This window comes from Arachis hypogaea, chromosome 17 (genome assembly GCF_003086295.3).
Source record: "Arachis hypogaea cultivar Tifrunner chromosome 17, arahy.Tifrunner.gnm2.J5K5, whole genome shotgun sequence".
NCBI lineage: Eukaryota > Viridiplantae > Streptophyta > Magnoliopsida > Fabales > Fabaceae > Arachis > Arachis hypogaea.
In genome coordinates this window covers 26,166,446-26,190,443 of record NC_092052.1, presented here as the reverse complement: position 1 = coordinate 26,190,443, position 23,998 = coordinate 26,166,446, and the positions used below count along the sequence as shown (strand labels likewise).

The 23,998-nt window shown below is 37.2% G+C and overlaps 1 long non-coding RNA gene and 1 pseudogene across 1 annotated transcript; one reads left to right on the top strand and one right to left on the bottom strand.

The window, feature by feature from the left end:
- Window positions 1-1,108: 1,108 nt before the first annotated feature.
- LOC140181121 (zinc finger protein BRUTUS-like) lies at window positions 1,109-3,174 on the top strand (annotated as a pseudogene).
- A 17,586-nt stretch (window positions 3,175-20,760) lies between these two features.
- Window positions 20,761-22,799, bottom strand: LOC112765654 (uncharacterized). Its single transcript, XR_011875783.1, has 3 exons — window positions 22,696-22,799; window positions 21,638-22,002; window positions 20,761-21,554 (listed from the first exon to the last, which is right to left on the bottom strand). It is a non-coding gene; the product is annotated as an uncharacterized lncRNA (long non-coding RNA).
- Window positions 22,800-23,998: the final 1,199 nt, after the last annotated feature.

Here is a 23,998-nt window from a genome sequence, read left to right as displayed (position 1 = left end):
GGAGCTACAGAAGCCCAGTTGGCACGCTCTCAATTGCGTTGAAAAGTAGACATTTTGGGCTTTCTAGCAATATATAATAGTTTATACTTTTCTCGAGATTTGATGGCCCAAACTGGCGTCCAAAGTCAGCCTAAAACATCTTGGCGTAAAACGCCCAAACTGGCACCTGAATTGGAGTTAAACGCCCAAACTGGTACCAAAACTGGCGTTTAACTCCAGAAACAACCCAAGCACGAAAAAGCTTCAATGCTCAGTCCAAGAACACACCAAGTGGATCCCAGAAGTGGATTTCTGCACTATCTGCACTTAGTTACTCATTTTCTGTAAAATGTGATGATTCGTGACACTCATCATCATTCTCACTTATGAATTCGTGCCTGACAACCACGCCCATTCTATCTGCAATAGCTTGAGTGTGTATCTCTTAGCCTCCTGGTCCACGACGCATGGTTGCCTCTCCTGACAACAGAGCCTTCCATTCCGTGAGATCAGAGTCTTCGTGGTATAGGCTAGAACCATTGGCAGCATTCCTGGGATCCAGAAAGTCTAAATCTTGTCTGTGGTATTTCGAGTAGGATCTGGGAAGGGATGACTGTGACGAGCTTCAAACCTGTGAATGTGGAGCGCAAGTGACAGTGCGCAAAAGGACAATGGTCCTATTCCGACGCCAACGGGAACCGACAGATGATTAGCTGTGCAGTGACAGCGCATATGGATTTGTTTTCATCCGAGAGGATCATATAGCTTGCCATGGAAGGAGGTAACGCATGGTTGGAGGAAGGCAATAGGAAAGCAGAGGTTCAGAAGCAACAAAGCATCTCTATATACTTATCTGAAATTCCCACCAATGAATTACATAAGTATTTCTATCTTATTTTATATTTTATTTATCAAAATCTCATAACCATTTCAATCCGCCTGACTGAGATTTACAAGGATGACCATAGCTTGCTTTAAGCCGACAATCTCCGTGGGATCGACCCTTACTCACGTAAGGTATTACTTGGACGACCCAGTGCACTTGCTGGTTAATTGCATCGGAGTTGTGAAGAAGTGTTGAGAGCACTATTTCGCCATACCAAGATTTTAAATCACAATTTTGTGCACCATGTATCATTGCCCATATTGCAATATTTGCCGTGTTGGCCAAGGGCTAGGGATTGACTATTTTCATTGCATGAAATGCAATTGTTGCTTAGGAATAAAATCAACATCTCACAAGTGCCTGGAGAAAGGTCTAGAAATGAACTGCCCAATATGCTGTGATGACTTGTTCCCATCAAGTGCGACAGTCAGGGCTCTACCATGTAGACATTACATGCATTCAGCTTGCTTTTAGGTATGTCATGCTCATTTTAGGATTTTTCCCTATAGAACAAGGAGTATAAAGTATTTGAAACATTTATCTCTTATCTTCTTTCTGATTCTTCAAATGAAGTAGTTTCAAGGAAGGTTTCTTATTCAATCTTACACTTTGTTGTTAAATGTTAGGCATACACATGTAGTCATTACACATGTCCAATCTGCAACAAGTCGTTGGGAGATATGGCGGTAAGAATATTTTCTTCGTAAATATCTACGAGCAGGCCTAGTATTGTATAGCTGTTTTGTGATCATGCATACAATTATGTGCTATGATTGATCTTTACAAACCTCTGCATGTGATAGCACTATATTAGGTGTTTGATAAAACTAAATAGTGTAAGGATACATGTGCTTTTGTTGACATTTCATTAGAAGATTTAGAAAAGATTAGTGATATCAAAGAATGCTCATGTTAAATCTTGGTACCATAAACTATTTGGGTATGAAATGATTAATTAAGGGATATCTAAGGTGAGAGGGTTGGAGGTACAGTTGTACTCTTGATAGACTACTATTGGGATATAAATATTGGGTTGAAAAGCACTAGTTATCAAACTCTTCTGATCTTGCTTTCATGTGGAAACTGAAATGCATAATATTACATGGCATGCAATACTTAGTTGTTCTTTACCATCCCAAGTTTACTTTGGTATGCTTGATGCTCCATTGGCTACTGAGGAGCTTCCTGAAGAGTACAGGAACCGCTATCAGGTAATACTTCTGTTGCATGAATATTATTTGATCTGATTACTCGTCTGTATTCTTTGTGGCTTCTTTGTAATGATACATTTTGGCTTTTTAATTTACTCGAGAAAAGCAAGTCAGTTAATCTCAAATGAAATTTTAAAATGCATTTCGTATCGTTTTCTTTATGCACTCAATTATACGGTTTCCCCATCTGTTTCTATGTTTTATGAAATTTCTTTCATGTCTAAATTTATGACTTACATGTCTCATTTTGTATACACAGTGAGAAACATTATTTTGTTGGATACTATTTTTCATTTAGTCACCACCCAAAATTTTCATCACAATCTGCAATACTTTTGTGCCAGCTCCACATGCAAATTTTTAATAGAGACATTAAATAATATTACAATATTTAACTCAAGGTAGTTAAAGGCGAAGGTGCCATGAATGCTGCGCCTCAACTTTGAAAGGCGCAGAAGCTTTTCTTGCCTCACCTTTTGCATTTTAACGCTACTTTGACTGTTCTACTTTAAGTATTATGTTTAATTACTTAGCAGTTAAAATACCTTTGTGGCTTTGTGATTGGAAAAAAAGATAATCTGCAAAGCCGCCAAATACTAGGGATGAGATTTCATATTCTTACATAGCTTACATTTTCTTCCTCCAGTAACTCATATCATAGCATAGAAATTTTTTTTCCTCCCTCCTGTTCATGATCAATGCCAATGCAATGAATATAATGAAATTTGTAAGGCAAATGATGAACCTAGAAGTGATACTTTGTAATGGCAATGCAGGACATACTCTACAATGACTGTGATAGAAAGGGCACTTCACGTTTTCACTGGTTATATCACAAATGTGGATTCTGTGGCTCCTACAATACTAGGTTGATCAAGACTAAGGCTACAAATTCTAGCTGCTCCTAGTCCTAGTTAGTGGTGCTCCTATTTGACAAAAGAGCTAAAGAGGTACAGGAGTTTGTAAATAACTATATACCCAATCCAAAATTTTCCACTACAAGGATCTTTGGTTATGGATTCCTCTTTTTCATGATTTAACTTACAGAGTTCTCTCTCTCTTCCCAGATGCCTTCTCATGAGTTAAAAGCACCAAATCAATTCCCTTAGTTATGTATAGATGAACACTCTTTCAAATTTATATTTTTGCAATTGATAACTTAGTATATCCTCTTGTACTTTTCCCTCTCTATTTCATTGTTTTAAGTTCATTGACTTTTTATAAGAGACTAGCTACCATAGGTAAGCTCTTTCATGAGTTTAGTTTTGTTTCTATTTTTAAATGATAGTAAATAATCATAATGTATACCAATTTCTCAAATTGAACAGTTATTCCCCATTTGGATTTTAGAATTAGGCAGAGAGTAAGAGTTGAAATTGGAATTGGACATCCAAATTTCAATTACAAGTTTGGGACAGCTTATACAAGAGAGCCATGGCATGACATGCATTGCATGGTTAGTCTAATTTTCTAAACAAATGTGGAATCATGCATGGATACTATTGAAGGGGGTTATAACAACCTTCTCTTTTTGGAATTTGAATGAGTATACAGGGACAAACAATGGCTATGATGTACAAAATTATTGCAAATGCACTTAAAGATGCTTTTTCACTGGTAACCGCCGGTCTCAATGTATTTGGTTCAATTCTCAGCATATACTGGAAGGAAGAAGCTTGTGTTGGCACTCGTTGTTCTAACTATTGTGTTCCATGAGAGCGCCATTCACTTTCCCATGGTTAGTTCAGTTGACACTTCCCACTACAACAACTACACTTGCCCTGATTACAAACTTGGCGGCACCCTGGTGCACGAATTGTGAATCACACTTTTCACAACGCGTATCACTAACCAGCAAGTGCACTGGGTCGTCCAAGTAATACCTTACGTGAGTAAGGGTCGAATCCCACGGAGATTGTTGGTTTGAAGCAATCTATGGTTATCTTGTAAATCTTAGTCAGGAAGTCAATCATGTTTATCAGTTGAATTACGAATAACCAAGAGAGCATAAATTAAAGGTTACTTGTTGTGCAGTAATGGAGAATATGTTGGAGTTTTGGAGATGCTTTGTCTTCTGAATCTCTGCTTTCCTCTGTCTTCTGATTCACGCACACACGTCCTCCTATGGCAAGCTGTGTGTTGGTGGATCACCGTTGTCAATTGCTACCTTCCATCCTTCCAGTGAAAACTACGCTCACGCGCTCTGTCACAGCACGGCTAATCACCGGTTGGTTCTCGATCCGGTTGGAATAGGATTTACTACCCTTTTGCGTCTGTCACTAATGCCCAGCCTTCAGGAGTTTGAAGCTCGTCACAGTCGTTCAATCCTTGAATCCTACTCGGAATACCACAGACAAGGTTTAGACTTTTCGGATTCTCATGAATGCCGCCATCAGTTCTAGCTTATACCACGGAGATTCTGATTAAGAGATCTCAGAGATACTCATTCAATCGGATATAGAACGGAGGTGGTTGTCAGGCACACGTTCATGGTTTGAGGAAGGTGATGAATGTCACAGATCATCACCTTCATCACAGTTAAGCGCGAATGAACATCTTAGATAGGAACAAGCGTGTTTGAATGGAAAACAAAAATACTTGCATTAATTCATCGAGACACAGCGGAGCTCCTCACCCCCAACAATGGGGTTTAGAGACTCATGCCGTCAGAGAATACAAGGGTTTGATCTAAAATGTCATGAGATACAAAATAAGTCTCTAAAAGTTGTTTAAATACTAAACTAGTAGCCTAGGTTTACAAAAAATAAGTGGACTATGATGGATGATGCAGAGATCCACTTCTGGGGTCCACTTGGTGTGTGCTGGGGCTGAGATTTAAGTAAGTCACGTGCAGAGGCCATTTGTGGAGTTGAACGCCAGTTTTTGTGCCAGTTTGGGCGTTCAACTCCAGCTTTTGATCCTTTTCTGGCGCTGGACGCCAGAATTGGGCAGAGAACTGGCGTTGAACGCCAGTTTACGTCATCTATCCTTGTGCAAAGTATGAACTATTATATATTGCTGGAAAGCCCTGGATGTCTACTTTCCAACGCAATTAGAAGCATGCCATTTCGAGTTCTGTAGCTCCAGAAAATCCACTTTGAGTTTAGGGAGGTCAGAATCCAACAGCATCAGCAGTCCTTTTTCAGCCTGAATCAGATTTTTGCTCAGCTCCTTCAATTTCAGCCAGAAAAATACCTGAAATTACAGAAAAACACACAACTCATAGTAAAGTCCAGAAATATAAATTTTTCCTAAAAACTAATGAAAATAGACTAAAAACTAACTAGAACATACCCAAAACTATATGAAATTAACCCCAAAAAGCGTATAAAATATCCACTCATCACAACACCAAACTTAAACTGTTGCTTGTCCTCAAGCAACTAGACAAATAAAATAGAAGACTAATAGGTTGAGAAGCAATAATATCTCAGAGTTTTTGAGTGAAGCTCAGATTCTAATTAGATGAGCGGGACTAGTAGCTTTTTGCTTCTGAACAGTTTTGGCATCTCACTTTATCCATTGAAGCTCAGAGTGATTGGCATCTATAGGAACTCAGAATTCAGATAGTGTTATTGATTCTCTTAGTTCAGTGTGATGATTCTTGAACACAGCTTTTTTTTTTTAGTCTTGGCCGTGGCCCTAAGCACTTTGTTTTCCAGTATTACCACCGGATACATAAATGCCACAAACACATAACTGGGTGAACCTTTTCAGATTGTGACTCAGCTTTGCTAAAGTCCCTAATTAGAGGTGTCCAGAGTTCTTAAGCACACTCTTCTTTTTGCCTTGGACCTTGACTTTAACCGCTCAGTCTCAAGTTTTCACTTGACACCTACACGCCACAAGCACATGGTTAGGGACAGCTTGGTTTAGCCACTTAGACCAGGATTTTATTCCTTTAGGCCCTCCTATCCACTGATGCTCAAAGCCTTGGGATCCTTTTTATTTGCCCTTGCCTTTTGGTTTTAAGGGTTATTGGCTTTTTGCTCTTGCCTCTTGGTTTTAAGAGCTTTTGGCTTTTTCTGCTTGCTTTTTCTTGTTCTTTCTATTTATTTATTTTTTCGTCTATATATTTTTTTCTGCAAGCTTTGTCCTTTGCTGCTTTTTCTTGCTTCAAGAATCATTTTTATGATTTTTCAGATTATCAATAACATGTCTCATGTTCATCATTCTTTCAAGAGCCAACATATTTAACAGTCTTAAACAACAAATTCAAAAGACATATGCACTGTTCAAGCATTCATTCAGAAGACAGAAAGCATTGCCACCACATTTAACTAATTAGAATTTCTCTTATTAAAACTCAAAATTTTATTGCCTCTTATTCAAAAGATCTACTACTTTATTCATGTTTGCTGATGATGAGAAAATTAAACTATAGCTTAATTGGAGATAAAATCAAAATAGATACTAATTACTACTATATGACTCCTAAGGTAAACTTCTATAAGGACACTGTCACAGAGTTAAGGCAGAAATTGGAAATTAACAACCTTTATTCTGGGGGAACGGGGGTTCCTCTGATCCTTGGGGTGCTTGGTCCTACAAGAGAAGACTTTTGGCGCTTCAATTCCCTTAAGTCACGCCCCTGCTCCTCTTGTTCTTTAAACATATAGGTCAGCATTTGACTGTGTTCCTTCTGTTCTTTTATTATTTGCTCCATAGCTTCCCGTATCTTGGTAACGGACATCTCAAGATACTCCCAGTATTTAGATTGAGGGATCTCTGGGAGGAATTCCTGTGCTCTCTTCTTGATGGGATCCTCCTGTGCTTGTTGTTTTTCCATTGATGCTTTGGTGATTGGCTTTTCAATTAGGATATATTCAGTTATTCCCATCCTTACTCCAGCGTCCTTGCAGAGCAGAGAAATCACGCTTGGATAAGCCAACCTGGCCTCTTTAGAATTTTTGTTAGCAATTTTGTAGAGTTCAGTTGAAATCAGCTGATGAACCTCCACTTCCTTCCCCATCATGATGCAATGGATCATCACTGCTCTTTTAACTGTGACTTCAGAACGGTTGCTAGTGGGCAACAGAGAACGCCCAATGAAGTCCAGCCATCCTCTGGCGACTGGTTTGAGATCCTCTCTCTTGAGTAGATTTGGGACACCCTTTGTGTTGGTGGTCCACCTGGCTCCAGGGATACATATGTCCTCTAGAATCTTATCCAGGTCAATGTCTGCTCTCATCATCCTCCTGTTGAAGGAGTCTGGATCATCCTTTAGCTGAGGTAGCTTTAAGATCTCTCTGATCTTGTCAGGGGTGGTATGAACAATCATCCCTCTGACCATGGTCCGAAATTCATAGAAGGCAGTTCCAGATAGTTTTTGCTTGTCAGTTTGCCACATATTAGCATAGAACTCCTGGACCATGTTCCTTCCTACTTTCGTTTCAGGGTTATCTAGGACTTCCCAGTTCCTGATTCGAATTTGCTCCTGGATCTCCGGATATTCATCTTCTTTCAGATCGAATCTAACTTCCGGGATCACTGATCTCAGACCCATTACTTTAAGATAATGGTCTGAATGTTCTTTAGATAAGAACTTCCCTTGATTCCAAAGTGGTTTTGGAACGCTCTCTTTCTTGCCTCTTGGAGTGGGTTGTTTTCCTTTAGGAGCCATGATCTTAGTGATCTCGGATAAACACACCAAACTTAGAGGTTTGCTTGTCCTCAAGCAAAAGAAAAGAAAGGAGAGGGATAGAAGGAGAGCTAGGTGCAATTGTTGATGGAGGAGGAGGGAGGACGAACCCAAATTTAAAGGGATGGGGGGTGGGTTTTCGAAAAATTGGAAAAGATAAGATAAAAATATTGAGTTAAAAAAGATAAGATAGAAGATATAGTTTAATTTTGAAAAGATATGATAGATTTTTGAAAAAGATAAATCTGAATTTTGAAAAAGATAATATGGAGATTTGAAAAGATATGGATTAGTTGAAAAGATTTTTGAGTGAAAAAGATAGATTTGTTTTCAGAAAAGTTTTGAAAAGAGTTTGGATTGAATTTGAAAAGAGGGATTTTTAGAAATTAAGGATTTTAGAAATCAGGGTTCTTAACATGTTCATGTAAAAATCATGCATTGAAACATAAAATTTGAAATTAAAATGGAAGTACGTGTGGAAAAATGAATTTGGCTCCTCCCTGCTGTCCTGGCGTTTGAACGCCCAAACACTGCCTGTTTTGGGCGTTCAGCGCCCAAATGCTGCTCTCCTGGGCGTTCAACGCCCAGCTGCTGCCATTACTGGCATTCAACGCCCAGTGGGTGCCCCTTTCTGGCGTTGAACGCCCAGATTGCTACCATCACTGGCGTTTTCTTGCCAGTGAGCTCTTTTTCTCTGTTTTGTGTTCCGAGGTCTTCTGTAAATGATTATTTACCTTGTTGCCAATGAACTCTATATAAACAAATAAGAATAAAAATAGAAATAGGGCAAAATGCTTAGAGGATTGTCGCCCCATGGCTGGGTTGCCTCCCAGCAAGCGCTTCTTTATTGTCTTTAACTGGACCTTGCTGAGCTTTTAATCTAGCTTCAGCCTTGAGCATTCTTGCTCAATGTTGCCTTCAAGATAATGCTTGATTCTCTGTCCATTGACAATGAACTTCTTATCAGAATCAATATCTTGAAGCTCCACATAACCATATGGTGACACACTTGTAATCACGTATGGTCCCCTCCACCGGGATTTCAGTTTCCCGGGAAATAGCCTGAGTCTAGAGTTAAACAACAGGACCTTCTGTCCTGGTTCAAAGATTCTAGATGACAACTTTCTGTCATGCCATTTTTTTTTATTTTTCTTTATAAAGCTTGGCATTTTCGAAAGCTGTGAATCTGAATTCCTCTAGCTCATTTAGCTGGAGCAATCGTTTTTCTCCTGCTAATTTGGCATCAAAGTTTAGGAATCTGGTTGCCTAGTAGACCTTATGTTCCAGTTCCACGGGCAGGTGACATGCCTTACCATACACGAGTTGGTATGGAGAGGTCCCTATAGGGGTCTTGAATGCTATCCTATAAGCCCACAGAGCATCATCCAGGCTCCGTGCCCAATCCTTTCTACGGGTATTTACTGTCCGTTCCAGGATTCTCTTTAATTCTCTGTTAGAGACTTCAGCTTGCCCATTGGTTTGTGGGTGATATGGAGTGGCCACCTTGTGGCGAATTCCATACCGAACCATGGCAGAGTAAAGCTGTTTATTGCAGAAGTGAGTGCCCCCATCACTGATTAGTACACTAGGGACACCAAACCTGCTAAAGATATGTTTCTGGAGGAACTTCAGCACTGTTTTAGTATCATTGGTGGGTGTGGCAATAGCCTCAACCCATTTTGATACATAGTCAACTGCCACCAGAATATAAGTGTTTGAGTATGATGGTGGGAAAAGTCCCATGAAGTCAATTCCCCATACATCAAACAACTCAATTTCCAAGATTCCTTGTTGAGGCATGGCGTAACCATGAGGCAGGTTACCAGCTCTTTGGCAACTGTCACAATTACGTACAAACTCTCGGGAATCTTTATAGAGTGTGGGCCAATAGAAGCCACATTGGAGGACCTTGGTGGCTGTTCGCTCACCTCCGAAATGGCCTCCATATTGAGATCTGTGGCAATGCCACAGGATCCTCTGTGCTTCTTCTCTAGGCACACACCTACGGATAATTCCGTCTGCACATCTCTTAAAGAGATAAGGTTCATCCCACAAGTAGTACTTTGCATCAGTAATTAATTTCTTCTTTTGTATCCTGTTGTACTCCTTGGGTATGAACCTTGCAGCTTTATAGTTTGCAATATCGGCAAACCATGGTGCTTCCTGAATGGCGAATAAATGCTCATCAGGAAACGTCTCAGAGATCTCAAGAGAAGGGAGGGACGTCCCTTCCACTGGCTCTATCCGGGACAGATGATCAGCCACTTGGTTCTCTGTCCCTTTTCTGTCTCTTATTTCTATATCAAACTCTTGCAGAAGCAATACCCATCTGATGAGCCTGGGTTTTGAATCCTGCTTTGTGAGTAGATATTTAAGAGCAGCATGATCAGTATACACAATCACTTTTGATCCTACTAAGTATGATCTGAACTTGTCAATGGCGTAAACCACTGCAAGTAGTTCTTTTTCTGTGGTTGTGTAATTTTTTTGGGCATCATTTAGAACGCGACTGGCATAATAAATGACATGCAGAAGCTTGTCATGCCTCTGTCCCAATACTGCACCAATGGCATGATCACTGGCATCACACATTAGCTCAAATGGTAATGTCCAGTCTGGTGCAGAAATGACTGGTGCTGTGACCAGCTTAGCTTTCAGCGTTTCAAACGCCTGCAGGCACTTTGTGTCAAACACAAATGGCGTGTCAGCAGCTAGCAGATTGCTTAGAGGTTTTGCGATTTTTGAAAAATCCTTTATAAACCTCCTATAGAATCCTGCATGCCCCAGAAAGCTTCTGATTGCCTTAACATTGGCAGGTGGTGGTAATTTTTCAATTACCTCTATTTTTGCTTGATCCACCTCTATTCTCTTGTTTGAGATTTTATGCCCAAGAACAATTCCTTCAGTCACCATGAAGTGACACTTTTCCCAGTTTAAAACTAGGTTGGTTTCTTGGCATCTTTTCAGAACAAGTTTCAGGTGATCAAGACAGGAGCTGAATGAGTCTCCATATACTGAGAAGTCATCCATGAAGACTTCCAGAAATTTTTCCACCATGTCAGAGAAAATAGAGAGCATGCATCTCTGGAAGGTTGCAGGCGCATTACATAGCCCAAATGGCATCCTTCTATAAGCAAACACCCCGGATGGACATGTGAATGCTGTTTTCTCTTGATCCTAGGGATCTACTGCAATCTGGTTATAACCTGAGTAGCCATCCAAAAAGCAGTAATAATCATGACCTGCTAGTCTTTCTAGCATCTGGTCTATGAATGGTAAAGGAAAATGATCCTTTCTGGTGGCTGTATTGAGCCTTCTGTAGTCAATACACATGCGCCACCCTGTAACTGTTCTTGTAGGAACCAGTTCATTTTGTTCATTATGAATCACTGTCATGCCTCCCTTTTTTGGGACGACTTGAACAGGGCTCACCCAGGGGCTATCAGAAATAGGATAAATAATCCCAGCCTCTAGTAACTTGGTGACCTCTTTCTGCACCACTTCCTTCATGGCTGGATTTAGCCGCCTCTGTGGTTGAACCACTGGTTTGGCATTATCCTCCAATAGGATTTTGTGCATGCATCTAGCTGGGCTTATGCCCTTAAGGTCACCTATGGACCACCCAAGAGCTGTCTTGTGTGTCCTAAGCACTTGAATAAGTGCTTCCTCTTCCTGTGAATTTAAAGCAGAGCTTATGATCACTGGAAAAGTGTCACCTTCTCCCAGAAATGCATATTTCAAGGATGGTGGTAGTGGCTTGAGCTCGGGTTTAGGAGGTTTTTCCTCTTTCAGAAGAAAGTTCAGAGGCTCTTTCATGTCCCCTGAATCCTCCAAATCAGGCTGAACATCTTTAAAGATGTCTTCCAACTCTGATTCGAGACTCTCAGCCATGTTGATCTCTTCTACCAAAGAGTCAATAAGATCAACTTTCATGCAGTCTGTTGATGTGTCTGGATGCTGCATGGCTTTGACAGCGTTCAACTTGAACTCATCATTGTTGACTCTCAGGGTTATTTCCCCCTGTTGGACGTCAATGAGGGATCGTCCAGTTGCTAGGAAGGGTCTTCCTAGAATGAGAGTAGCACTCTTGTGCTCTTCCATTTCCAGCACAACAAAGTCAGTGGGAAAGGCGAATGGCCCAACTCTGACAATCATGTCCTCAATCACGCCTGATGGGTATTTAGTGGAACCATAAGCAAGTTGGAGACATATCCGGGTTGGTTTAACTTCTTCAGTTAAGCCAAGCTTCCTGATAGTGGATGCAGGTATTAGGTTGATGCTTGCCCCAAGATCGCATAAAGCTGTCTTGGTGCAATTATCTTCTAATATGCATGGTATCAGAAAGCTCCCAGGGTCTTTAAGCTTTTCAGGAAAGCTCTTCAGAATGACTGCACTGCATTCTTCAGTGAGGAGAACTCTTTCTGTTTCTCTCCAATCCTTCTTATGACTCAAGATCTCTTTCATGAACTTGGCATAAGAAGGTATTTGCTCAAGTGCTTCTGCAAATGGAATCTTTATTTCAAGAGTCCTGAGGTAATCTGCAAAGCGAGCAAATTGCTTATCCTGCTCCTCTTTCCGGAGTTTTTGAGGATAAGGTATCTTGGCTTTATATTCTTCAACCTTAGTTGCTGCAGGTTTATTGCCTATAGAAGTGGTTGAAGAAGCCTTTTTAGAGGGGTTGTTATCAGCATTTGTGTGTGTCTGATCCCTCACTGGCACTTGAGTGCCAGAGTTAGAAGCTGGAGTGAAACTGGACGCCAGCTCCTTGTCTGCTCCTGGTGTCTGAACGCCAGAACTGTGCCCTTTTTGGGCGTTCAGCGCCAGATCCTGCCCATTTTGGGCGTTCAACGCCAGATCTTTGCCCATTTCTGGCATTGAACGCCAGTCCTGCTGTATCTCTGGCGTTGAACGCCAGTTTTGGCCATGGTCTGGGCGTTCAGCGCCAGCCTTCCACCAGTTTTCTGGCGTTTTAGCGCCAGAATTATTTTTCCCTGGGCTCTTACTGTCCTCAGGTGAATTTTGGGTGGTTTGCTCATTTCTTAGCTTTTTGCTGCCTTGAGGTGGGGTATTTAATGTTTTCCCACTTCTTAGTTGAACTGCTTGGCATTCCTCTGCTATTTGCTTTGACAGCTGCTGCTTTGTTTGCTTAAACTGTTCGTCCATATGTATATTAGCCATCCTTGTCTCTTGTAACCTGTCTTTAAATTCGGCTAGCTGCTTTGTTAGAAAGTCCAATTGCTGATTGAATTCAGCAGCTTGTTTTACAGGACTGAGTTCAGCAGTTACTGTTTTAACCTCTTCATTCATGGAAGGGTTGCTGCTTAGGTACAGATGCTGATTCCTGGCAACTGTATCAATGAGCTCTTGAGCCTCTTCAATTGTCTTTCTCATGTGGATAGATCCACCAGCTAAGTAATCTAGAGACATCTGAGCTCCTTCTGCAAGCCCATAGTAGAAGATGTCTAACTGAACCCACTCTGAAAACATTTCAGAGGGGCATTTTCGTAGCATCTCTCTGTATCTCTCCCAGGCATCATAAAGAGATTCATTATCTCCTTGTTTAAAGCCTTGGATGTCCAGCCTTAGCTGTGTCATCCTTTTTGGAGGAAAATATTGATTCAGGAATTTTTCTGTCAGCTGTTTCCATGTCCTTATGCTAGCCTTAGGTTGGTTATTTAACCACCTCTTAGCTTGATCTTTTACAGCAAATGGAAACAGTAATAGTCTGTAGACATCCTGATCTATTTCCTTATCATGTACTGTGTCAGCAATTTGTAAAAACTGTGCCAGAAACTCTGTAGGTTCTTCCTGTGGAAGACCGGAATACTGGCAACTTTGCTGCACCATGATGATGAGCTGAGGATTCAACTCAAAGCTACTGACTCCAATGGAGGGTATGCAGATACTACTCGCATATGAAGCAGTAGAGGGGTTAGAATATGACCCCAGAGTCCTCCTGGACTGTTCATTTCTACTTAGATCCATGATGGAGAAAGGGAGATGATGTAAAATAGGAAAAATATTTTTATTTATTTATTTATATATTTATTTCGAAAATGAAATAAATTAAAATAGAATAAATAAAAATTGAGTGAAGATTTTCGAAAAACTGAGGAGAGAGAAAGTGGTTAGGAAGTTTTGAAAAGGATATGATGATTTTGAAAAAAAAAAGTTTTAAATTTTGAAATAAAAAATCTGAATTTTGGAAATATATTTCGAAAATTTGTTTTTTTAAAAAAGAGAGAAAAGATATTTTTGATTTTTAAGAGGAAAGAGAAAAACAATAAGATAGCACAAGATTTTAAAATTTTTAGATCTAATGCTCCCTATTTTTGAAAATTTTGGAGGGAAAACACAAAGGAACACCAAACTTAAAAATTTTAAGATCAAGTCACAAGAAAAACTCAAGAACACGAAGAAAGAACACCAAACTTAAAATTTTTAGAAAACCAAACCAAAATTTTCAAAAATTTTAAGGAAAATCAACAAGAAAACACCAAACTTAAAGTTTGGCACAGGATCTAATAGAGAAATTATTTTTGAAAACTATATAAATTTTTTTTTTAAAAGAAAATAAGGATTCTAAAATTTTAACACGACAATAATAAGAGACTCTAAACAAAAAAAGAAATTTTTCCTAATCTAAGCAACAAAATAATCCGTCAGTTGTTCAAACACGAACAATCCCCGGCAACGGTGCCAAAAACTTGGTGCACGAATTGTGAATCACACTTTTCACAACGCGTACCACTAACCAGCAAGTGCACTGGGTCGTCCAAGTAATACCTTACGTGAGTAAGGGTCGAATCCCACGGAGATTGTTGGTTTGAAGCAATATATGGTTATCTTGTAAATCTTAGTCAGGAAGTCAATTATGTTTATCAGTTGAATTGCGAATAACCAAGAGAGCATAAATTAAAGGTTACTTGTTGTGCAGTAATGGAGAATATGTTGGAGTTTTGGAGATGCTTTGTCTTCTGAATCTCTGCTTTCCTCTGTCTTCTGATTCATGCACGCACGTCCTCCTATGGCAAGTTGTGTGTTGGTGGATCACCGTTGTCAATGGCTACCTTCCATCCTTCCAGTGAAAACTATGCTCACGCGCTCTGTCACAGCACGGCTAATCACCGGTTGGTTCTCGATCCGGTTGGAATAGGATTTACTACCCTTTTGCGTCTGTCACTAACGCCCAGCCTTCAGGAGTTTGAAGCTCATCACAGTCGTTCAATCCTTGAATCCTACTCGGAATACCACAGATAAGGTTTAGACTTTCCGGATTCTCATGAATGCCGCCATCAGTTCTAGCTTATACCACGGAGATTCTGATTAAGAGATCTCAGAGATACTCATTCAATCGGATATAGAACGGAGGTGGTTGTCAGGCACACGTTCATGGTTTGAGGAAGGTGATGAATGTCACAGATCATCACCTTCATCACAGTTAAGCGCGAATGAACATCTTAGATAGGAACAAGCGTGTTTGAATGGAAAACAGAAATACTTGCATTAATTCATCGAGACACAGCGGAGCTCCTCACCCCCAACAATGGGGTTTAGAGACTCATGCCGTCAGAGAATACAAGGGTTTGATCTAAAATGTCATGAGATACAAAATAAGTCTCTAAAAGTTGTTTAAATACTAAACTAGTAGCCTAGGTTTACAAAAAATAAGTGGACTATGATGGATGATGCAGAGATCCACTTATGGGGCCCACTTGGTGTGTGCTGGGGCTGAGATTTAAGTAAGTCACGTGCAGAGGCCATTTGTGGAGTTGAACGCCAGTTTTTGTGCCAGTTTGGGCGTTCAACTCCAGCTTTTGATCCTTTTCTGGCGCTGGACGCCAGAATTGGGCAGAGAACTGGCGTTGAACGCCAGTTTACGTCATCTATCCTTGTTCAAAGTATGGACTATTATATATTGCTGGAAAGCCTTGGATGTCTACTTTCCAACGCAGTTAGAAGCATACTATTTCGAGTTCTGTAGCTCCAGAAAATCTACTTTGAGTGCAGGGAGGTCAGAATCCAACAGCATCAGCAGTCCTTTTTCAGCCTGAATCAGATTTTTGCTCAGCTCCTTCAATTTCAGCCAGAAAAATACCTGAAATTACAGAAAAACACACAACTCATAGTAAAGTCCAGAAATATAAATTTTTCCTAAAAACTAATGAAAATAGACTAAAAACTAACTAGAACATACCCAAAACTATATGAAATTAACCCCAAAAAGCGTATAAAATATCCGCTCATCACACCCCTCCTGACTGGGATTGCACCAAGTGCCTCAAGGCCACTCCTCATTGTGGCTTATGTGTTTCACAAGTTAACAAGGTATATATATGAATGATAACTCATTTTGTTGTTGATACATATTGTTCTAGTAAAAGGAAAGCTTTGTTATCTGTTTTTGCAGCTTGTGCCCATGTTTGGTATCCAATGACACCACAAAGGACGCGTGCCAGAATGAAGGAAAGCTATGGTATACGGAGGGTTGTCCTAGCAAAACAGGGTGGGTTGCACTCATTGGATTGTCACTCTACATAATATTCTTCTCTCCTGGAATGGGAACTGTGCCATGGGTTGTCAACTCTGAGATATACCCTCTCAGGTACAGAAGAATCTATGGAGGGATGGCATCTACCTTAAACTGGATCTTCAATCTTATGTGGCGCAGTCATTCCTGTCTTTGACACAAGCCATTGGAACTGAATATACATTCATAATATTCATATTCATCACAATTGCAGCCATCATCTTTGTGCCTGAGACCAAGGGGCTTCCAATTGAGCAAGTGGAGAACATGCTCGACAATAGAACTCTCCATTTCAAATTTTGGCAGACCAAGAGAAGAACATCTTACTCTGGAGTAGAACTCCCTCACAAGAATCACCCAATTAATTAACATCATTGTGTTGTAATTATCTTGTTGCTGTAAGATTAGCTAAAAGGACAGTTTTATGGTATTAATAAAAAGGATAGTTTTATGGTATTATATTGATTTGTTTGTTTATAGTACTTTTCTTTTAGTTTGATAATACGATGAACTTCTTTAAATTTATATTTATTTTGTATGAAAACAGATTTATTTTGCAATAAAAATATCTTAAAAAATACTGTTTTACCTTACTAATGGATTTACAGATGGATTTTTCGTTTGTATTCAGAGTTGGAAATGCTTTCCCAGGCTGCAATTACCAACGAAAAATCTGGCGGAAAGTCTAACGCTAGTTATCGACGGAAAATCCTTTGAAAAATTGGACGGTTCAAGTGAAATTGAAATGATGATTACCGAGGGAAAATCCATCGATAACGGAAAAAAATCTGTCGGTAAATTACCGACAGCAAATTTGACGGTTTTTTAGCGAAATGGGATCATTATTGAGGAAAATTCTGTCAGTAATGGAAAAAATTCTGTCGGTAAATTACTAACAGAATAAAATCCGTCGGTAAGTAATTTTCGACAAGACTTTTACAAAGTGACAAAATCCATCAGTAATTTTGTCGGTAACCAAAAATCCGTCTATAATAAAGACCAAATATGTTATAAATCTATCTGTAATAAGTAATTTTCTAATTATGAATAACAAAATGCTTTATATTTAATAAATGATTTTGAACATTTTATCCAATTTTTTTTTGGGGAATATGTGAATAGTTATTTAGAAAGGTCATAAAAACGAGCAAATTTTGTGGCTATTTATGGAAAAAAAATTGCAAAAATGAATTCATGTCGCTTAAACTCACTAATAAGTATGCTTGGCCTTTTTCTAATTATACTTATAACAAATCATATCAAATCAGATTTTTAAAATGCGGTTTAAAAAATACTTTTGTCATATTTTAAGGTTTTTTATAATATTTTTGACGTTTTAATTTTTTAATAGTTTTTCTTGTCAATGTTTAAATCCTTTTGGGATATTTTTATGATTAAAAATATTATTTGCATACTAAAATTAGTTACAAATAAATAAATATATTTTTTAATTTATTTTTATTATATATTTATATTTTAATATATATTTTATATTAATAACTAATTTTAGTATATATTTAATATGATTATTTTATGATTTACTCCATCCACAATACTGCAAACTGAAAATATCGGAAAACCAATACGACACTTTATTTATGGGAGTAAGCACTAAAAATTAAAAAGTAAATCACTAAAAATATTCTCAAAAGATTTAGATATCAAAAAAATATTTCTAAAAAATAAAAATTAAAATATGATAAAAATAACTAAAATAATATATATTATTCCCAAAAGGCTTTAGATATTAAAATTTTGGATAAAGTATATTATTATTTGTTATTCAAGTTTGTTAAAAATTTTTAAAATATACTTAAATTTTATTTTGTTTTAATTTTATCCTAAAATTTTTTTATTTAATTTGCATCAAATTTATTCTTAACAATTAATTTTTCAAAAAAAATTATGTCCAATTCAAGAATAACTCCATGAAAACAATCTTTAACATAAACAAATCAAACATATTTATCATGCATTATTATTAGATTAGTCCTAATTTTTTTAAAAATTTAGTTGTAAGGAATATATTTGATATAAATTAAAAATTTTTAGGATAAAATTGAAACCAAATAAAACTTAAAAATATTTTAAAAACTTTTAACAAATTTTAGGATAAAAAAATATATTTTACTCTAAAATTTTATACGTTTTTAAAGTTATGATTAGAAAAATGATATATATTACATTACAACGAAATATTATTATCTAGTTGATTCACCTCCTGGAAGCACCTTCGTTGACCAATGTCTTTATATCAACATGTTAAAGGTTACTCTCCACCTCTCTTCCGCTCTCAAAGCATGCTAAATAATCAATTGATAGTAGGGAGGAAAGTATGAGTATATTCAAATGTTCATTTTGGATGAGAAAATGCTCTAAAAGTAGTCTTATTCTATTATTGCTCTCTATTTGGTTGTTGACGGTTTCTTCTCAAATTGCTGTAGCAGTTAGTTCATGTTATATAAGTACTGTCGCTAAAATTTAGCGAGATAAACCATGAAATCCCTATTAACATTATTTGAATTCTATTTTGGATGAGTTAGTTCAAGAGAAAATTGATTTCTTTCCTAAACATACTTCAAAGTTTGTCAATGCTCGACATTGCAATTTGTTACTGATAGTAAAAAATTTGTGAGAAATAAACTAATTGATGATTATTGTCTAGAATAAAGTTCTACATCCAAGCAAAATACTTAACAAAGTCTAACCAAGTTGTTATAACAACTTTTCAAATTACGCGCTCTTTCTCTTTCTCCTTCTCCTCCTCTTCGTCTTTCTTCTTCTTCTTCTTCTTCTTCTGCTTCCAAATTCGCGCAGGTTCTTCTTCTTTCCTTCTTCGTCTCCTCCTTCTTCTTCTTTTTTGTTATCCTCATCACCAATGATACCAACATCTTACGAACATCTTTATTATTTATGATTTTTTCTGCTGCCATCTTTAAATAATTTCGGTTCATTTCTTAATTTATTTCGGTTCATTTGTATGTTAATCGAGATTCACTTGACGTTGCTGATAAGTATTGACCAAATTTTTTATTCCTAGTAATTTCGGTTTATTTCTTAGTTTAATTGAGATTCATTTGGATCCAGAAATGAATTCGATGTGTTTTTGTTAATGATTGAGTCTTTTTTTAGCAAAAAAGAATGAAATTATTTATTATCACTTTATTCAATTGTATTAGATTTCATTCCATTCCATTTAATTTGTCTTGAAAGCCATTCCAACTATTGGGACAAATTATTCATTGACAACACACCTGAACTGCAAATGAACCAAAAATATTATTAAAGCGAAACCATTGTATAATACCAAATGAACCAAATATTTGTCCATTATATAAATTTAAATTCAGAAACACCTGCGTCTAGAATGAACCGAAAATATTATCAAAGCGAAACTATTGTATAATACCAAATGGACCGAATACTTGTCCATTATATAAAATTCGAATTCAGAAACACTTGCGTCTAGAATAAACCGAAAATATTATCAAAGCGATAAACCACTGTATAATACTAAATGAACCGAACATTGTCCATTATATAAATTCAAATTTAATTCAAAATGTTAATTTTTGTTAGCAAAATATTGGTGTTGTTGGTGATTACGATAACGAAAGAAGAGGAAGAGAAGGAGGAGGAGGAGGAAGAGAAAACAGAGAAATAGAAGGAGAAGACGAAGACGAAGAAGTTGCGTTATTAAAACGCGCATGTGATAAATGCTGGTGTGATGAAAGTAATTTTTATTGAGCTTGGGCTAACTTGATTGGACTTGGTTGCCAAAAATACTTGGATGTGTAGCTAGACTGTATTGTTTTTGGGAATGTCTTTGGTGGGGAAGTATAATGTGATCTTTAAAGCACCATACAAAAAGATTCTTAATGTAGGGTCTAGATTGATGTAGGACATAATATTTTAGTATTGTTAGATTTGACCTAAATTAAATGTAATTGCGAACCGGTATATCAAATGGTCTGGTTGAATCCACGATTTCATGATCTTTTTTTTTTTGTTGGGAAAGGGTATTGATGGGTGATTATTTTTTTCTTTTTTTGGATTTGGCCACATGGCCCGCACCCACAGCGCACCCAAAAACTACTGTAATACAAACCCATACCCCCCTAAAAGCAGCTTGAATTACTACCGACAACCCATCGAAAAACTATTCCATATTTCAATGACCAAACACTACTCCATATTTTAATGACGTTACCCAAACTCTCCTGTACAACTTCATCTTCTACATTGACATATTATTTTTGGAAAAGCTTGAAGGAGATGAAAAATATTGTATAATAAATCCTAAGTGATTTCAAGAATTATATTAATTTGGGGCTTAGTGTATGTAAAATATTTGTTGGTCTTTTTTAAGTTATTGTAATTTGAAGTTACACCAAAGTTAAAAGACGTGGCTTTGCAAAAAATTAATAATGGAAAATACTATTGAAGTAAAGAAATATTAATTAGTGTAATCGAAGAAGAAGGTCGAAGATAGAATTAAGTTTGAGTAGGAAAGTTGAAATACAATTTAGGCTATAGTAGCAGCCATGAATATTATTAGTAAAAGCAGAGGTGATTTAATAGTAATAGTGTATCAAAAAACATAGTGTATTATTTTAGCAGGAATGAGTACCTTAGGTAATAGAATTCTTAAAAAGTTAAATACCAACATAATCCACACAATACATGTTTGATTAATAAGAGAAGGATAGCAAGATTCATGAGCTTCCCGCTTCGTCGCAGCATCAGACCTGCAGTATTGTGACTAGTTCAACTGAGATGACCTCAAATACCGTAACACCTCAGGGATTGAATTTGCACAGGCTAGAAAAGTCTGCCCAGCCTTTGAAAATTACCCCGAAGCTACCGTCTCGTGTGCCACTAAATCTAGTGTAGGTGGCTTCGACCTTAATGTGGCCGTGTGCAAGGATGAGTGTGTGCCTTTAACTAGTGAAATGGCTCAAATGAGAGAAATTTGGCTAATTATTGTATCATAGCAACAGATCATTAAAAGATGGATACTATTGATGAAGCCACGTACAAGAAAGTTAATTTGTGCAGGTAAATAATGTTGGGAGAATAGTATTAAAAGAATAAGTTGCAGTTAAATTGGCTTACCAATAAGTGGGAGGACAAGACGGGCTAGTGAGGTCCATCACAGAGAAGGGACATTTGGTGGAGAATTTTTCAACTATGGCTTTGGCCTTGTTGGAAGAAGGATTGTTCATACAGTGGGCACGCTGGTAAGTGCTTTGCTTTTCATACGGCAGTTCCTCAGACGGTCGGGGCTGGTAGTTATTTTCGCGGCCACTAAAATTGAAGATATGTACCTGGAAATCAGAGTTGCCCTTGTGTTTGAAAAAAAAAGCTTGGAGTCAAGATTTATTTGGTACCTCCGGTAGAACTGTGGCAAACCACGGGTCAATGCGATGCTGCCATTTTGTTGTTCTTTCCAAAAGCACCGGAAGCGAACATCTCTTCCATCAGGGACCACCAGGTTTAGGTAGGGGGTCCGGTTCGGGAGGTCATTTGGAGTGATCGGAAGGGACTGCGAAAGACCAAGCAAGTGTGGTCAACACATTGATCATTCAAGTAGTAATATTGGGTGGGGGAGATATGGGTTTGAGGAGGTGGCTTTCCAGTTTGAAGGAGGTAGGCCTTATTACTGGCTTCAGAAAATGTAGTCGGTGATGTTGCTGGTTTCTTTGAGCAGCTGTTGCAGGTCCCTTACCCTTGTTCCTGGAGGAAACATGTGCAACTAATACAGAATACAAAATAAGGGTGAAGGTGGTAATGTTGGTCAACTGAAATAGTAAGACAAACATAATAGTGAAACTTCGGTAAGTAATTTCAAACAGTGCAATTTTCAGAGTTAGTGTAAGAAAATCAACGAACCGAAAACAACGTTAGAGTTTAAGGTTTCATCTGAGAAGAGAAAAAATAGAAGCAAACAGTAAAACATGCATAAAAAGTTTGAAACGGATAATAGGGGACCCTAACTGAGTCAATTTACAGCTAGTGCAACTTTTGGGTTTAGAACAAGAAGAGCGAAGGAAAGCAAACAGTCAGACTCGTCATGTTTTTATGGAATGATAAAAACTGTAAACCAAGTAGTTATATAAAACATGCGAATAAGATATTAAACGTAAGATAGTGGAGGTCCAGTAAGTATTCCAGAAACAGTGCACTATTCAGCTTTAGGACAACATAAAAGAAGGAATACCAACAATCAGAGAAATTAAGATTTTTCCTATCCTTGGAAAAAAAATTCCGTGTAACAAGAACCAAAATGCAACGAAAGTTTTGTTTTTGTGATGTAAAAAATAAATAACATGTACTGAGTGAGTTGGTGGTTAAGTATATTAGTTTAAATATCTAATGAGACGGACACGATGACGGAATCAAGACAACGATTAAAAAGTATTCAAAGAATGGAAGCAATGAGAATTACCTTGTTAGTCTTCGTGGCTGTGGCTGGAGTGAGAAAATTGAGTTGGGGATTCTTCCAGGAGACGTGTTGGTGGTTGGATGCAAAATAACAAAGTGATCTTGGTATTATGGTGAGGAAATTGAAGGTCGCAAGTAATTTCAATCGATGTATATAAAGGATAATTCTTATTATCTTTTTTTCTCTTATGGGCCAACGAGGTATGAGGATGACCTGACCCATCCACAACTATGGGCTTCTTTTTTTTGGATATTTTTTGTTGTGGTGGTTACATAAGCAAGAGGCATAACTAAAGGGTTTGGGTATAATAATATTAATAATAATAAGTTAAAAATAATAATGATAGTAACATGGTATTAATAATATTAATAATGATAACATAACAATAATAATACTAACACGGTAATAATAATTTTAATAATAATAAGTTAAAATTAATTATAAATATAAATGTTGTTAAACATATATACACAAAAATATTAGATCTTTTTATTTATTACAATATTGTTATTCATTTTATGATTTAATGATATTTACTGAATATTATTTACTGATATTTTATGATTCATTTTATGATTCAATGATATTTTACTGAATATTATTTTTGATAGATATAAACTAATTATTTAGTTGTTGAAATAAAAAATATCTTATATGTATTTAATAAATATAAACTAATTATAAAATAGTTATTTTAACATGCAAATAAGATTATCAAATTTTTATTCGGAAAAATAGTAGAATTTTATATACTTATTTAATGATAACTAGATTATAACTTGGTGTTAAATATAATCTATTGAAAGTTGGTTGTTTTTAAAATATTAGTGGAGATATCTATTTTAAATTTTAATTTTAGTTATTTTGACTATTTTATAATTTTTATTTACATATACCGTAAACCCTATACCTTAATCCCTGAACCCCAAACTCTAAACCATGAATCGTAAACACTGAATCCTAAATCCTTACCCTAAACAGTAACCTATAAATTGTATTCCCTAATCACTAAACCCAACATCATAAAAAAAACAACGTTAACCCTAATGGCTAACCATGAACACTAAATGCTAAATCCTAGATCCTAAACCCTAAATCCTAAACCCTGAACCCTGAATCTTAAACCCTAAACACTAACCCTGAACCTGTGATATCTGAACCCTGAACCTTGAATCCCAACCCTGAACCTTGAACCCTGAATCCTAAACCTTGAACACTGAACCCTGCTTGACGAGAGGACAGAAGTCGGCTAATTAAGAAATCAAAACAGGGAATACGTTGTGAGTATAGTTCTTAACCAGTTAAG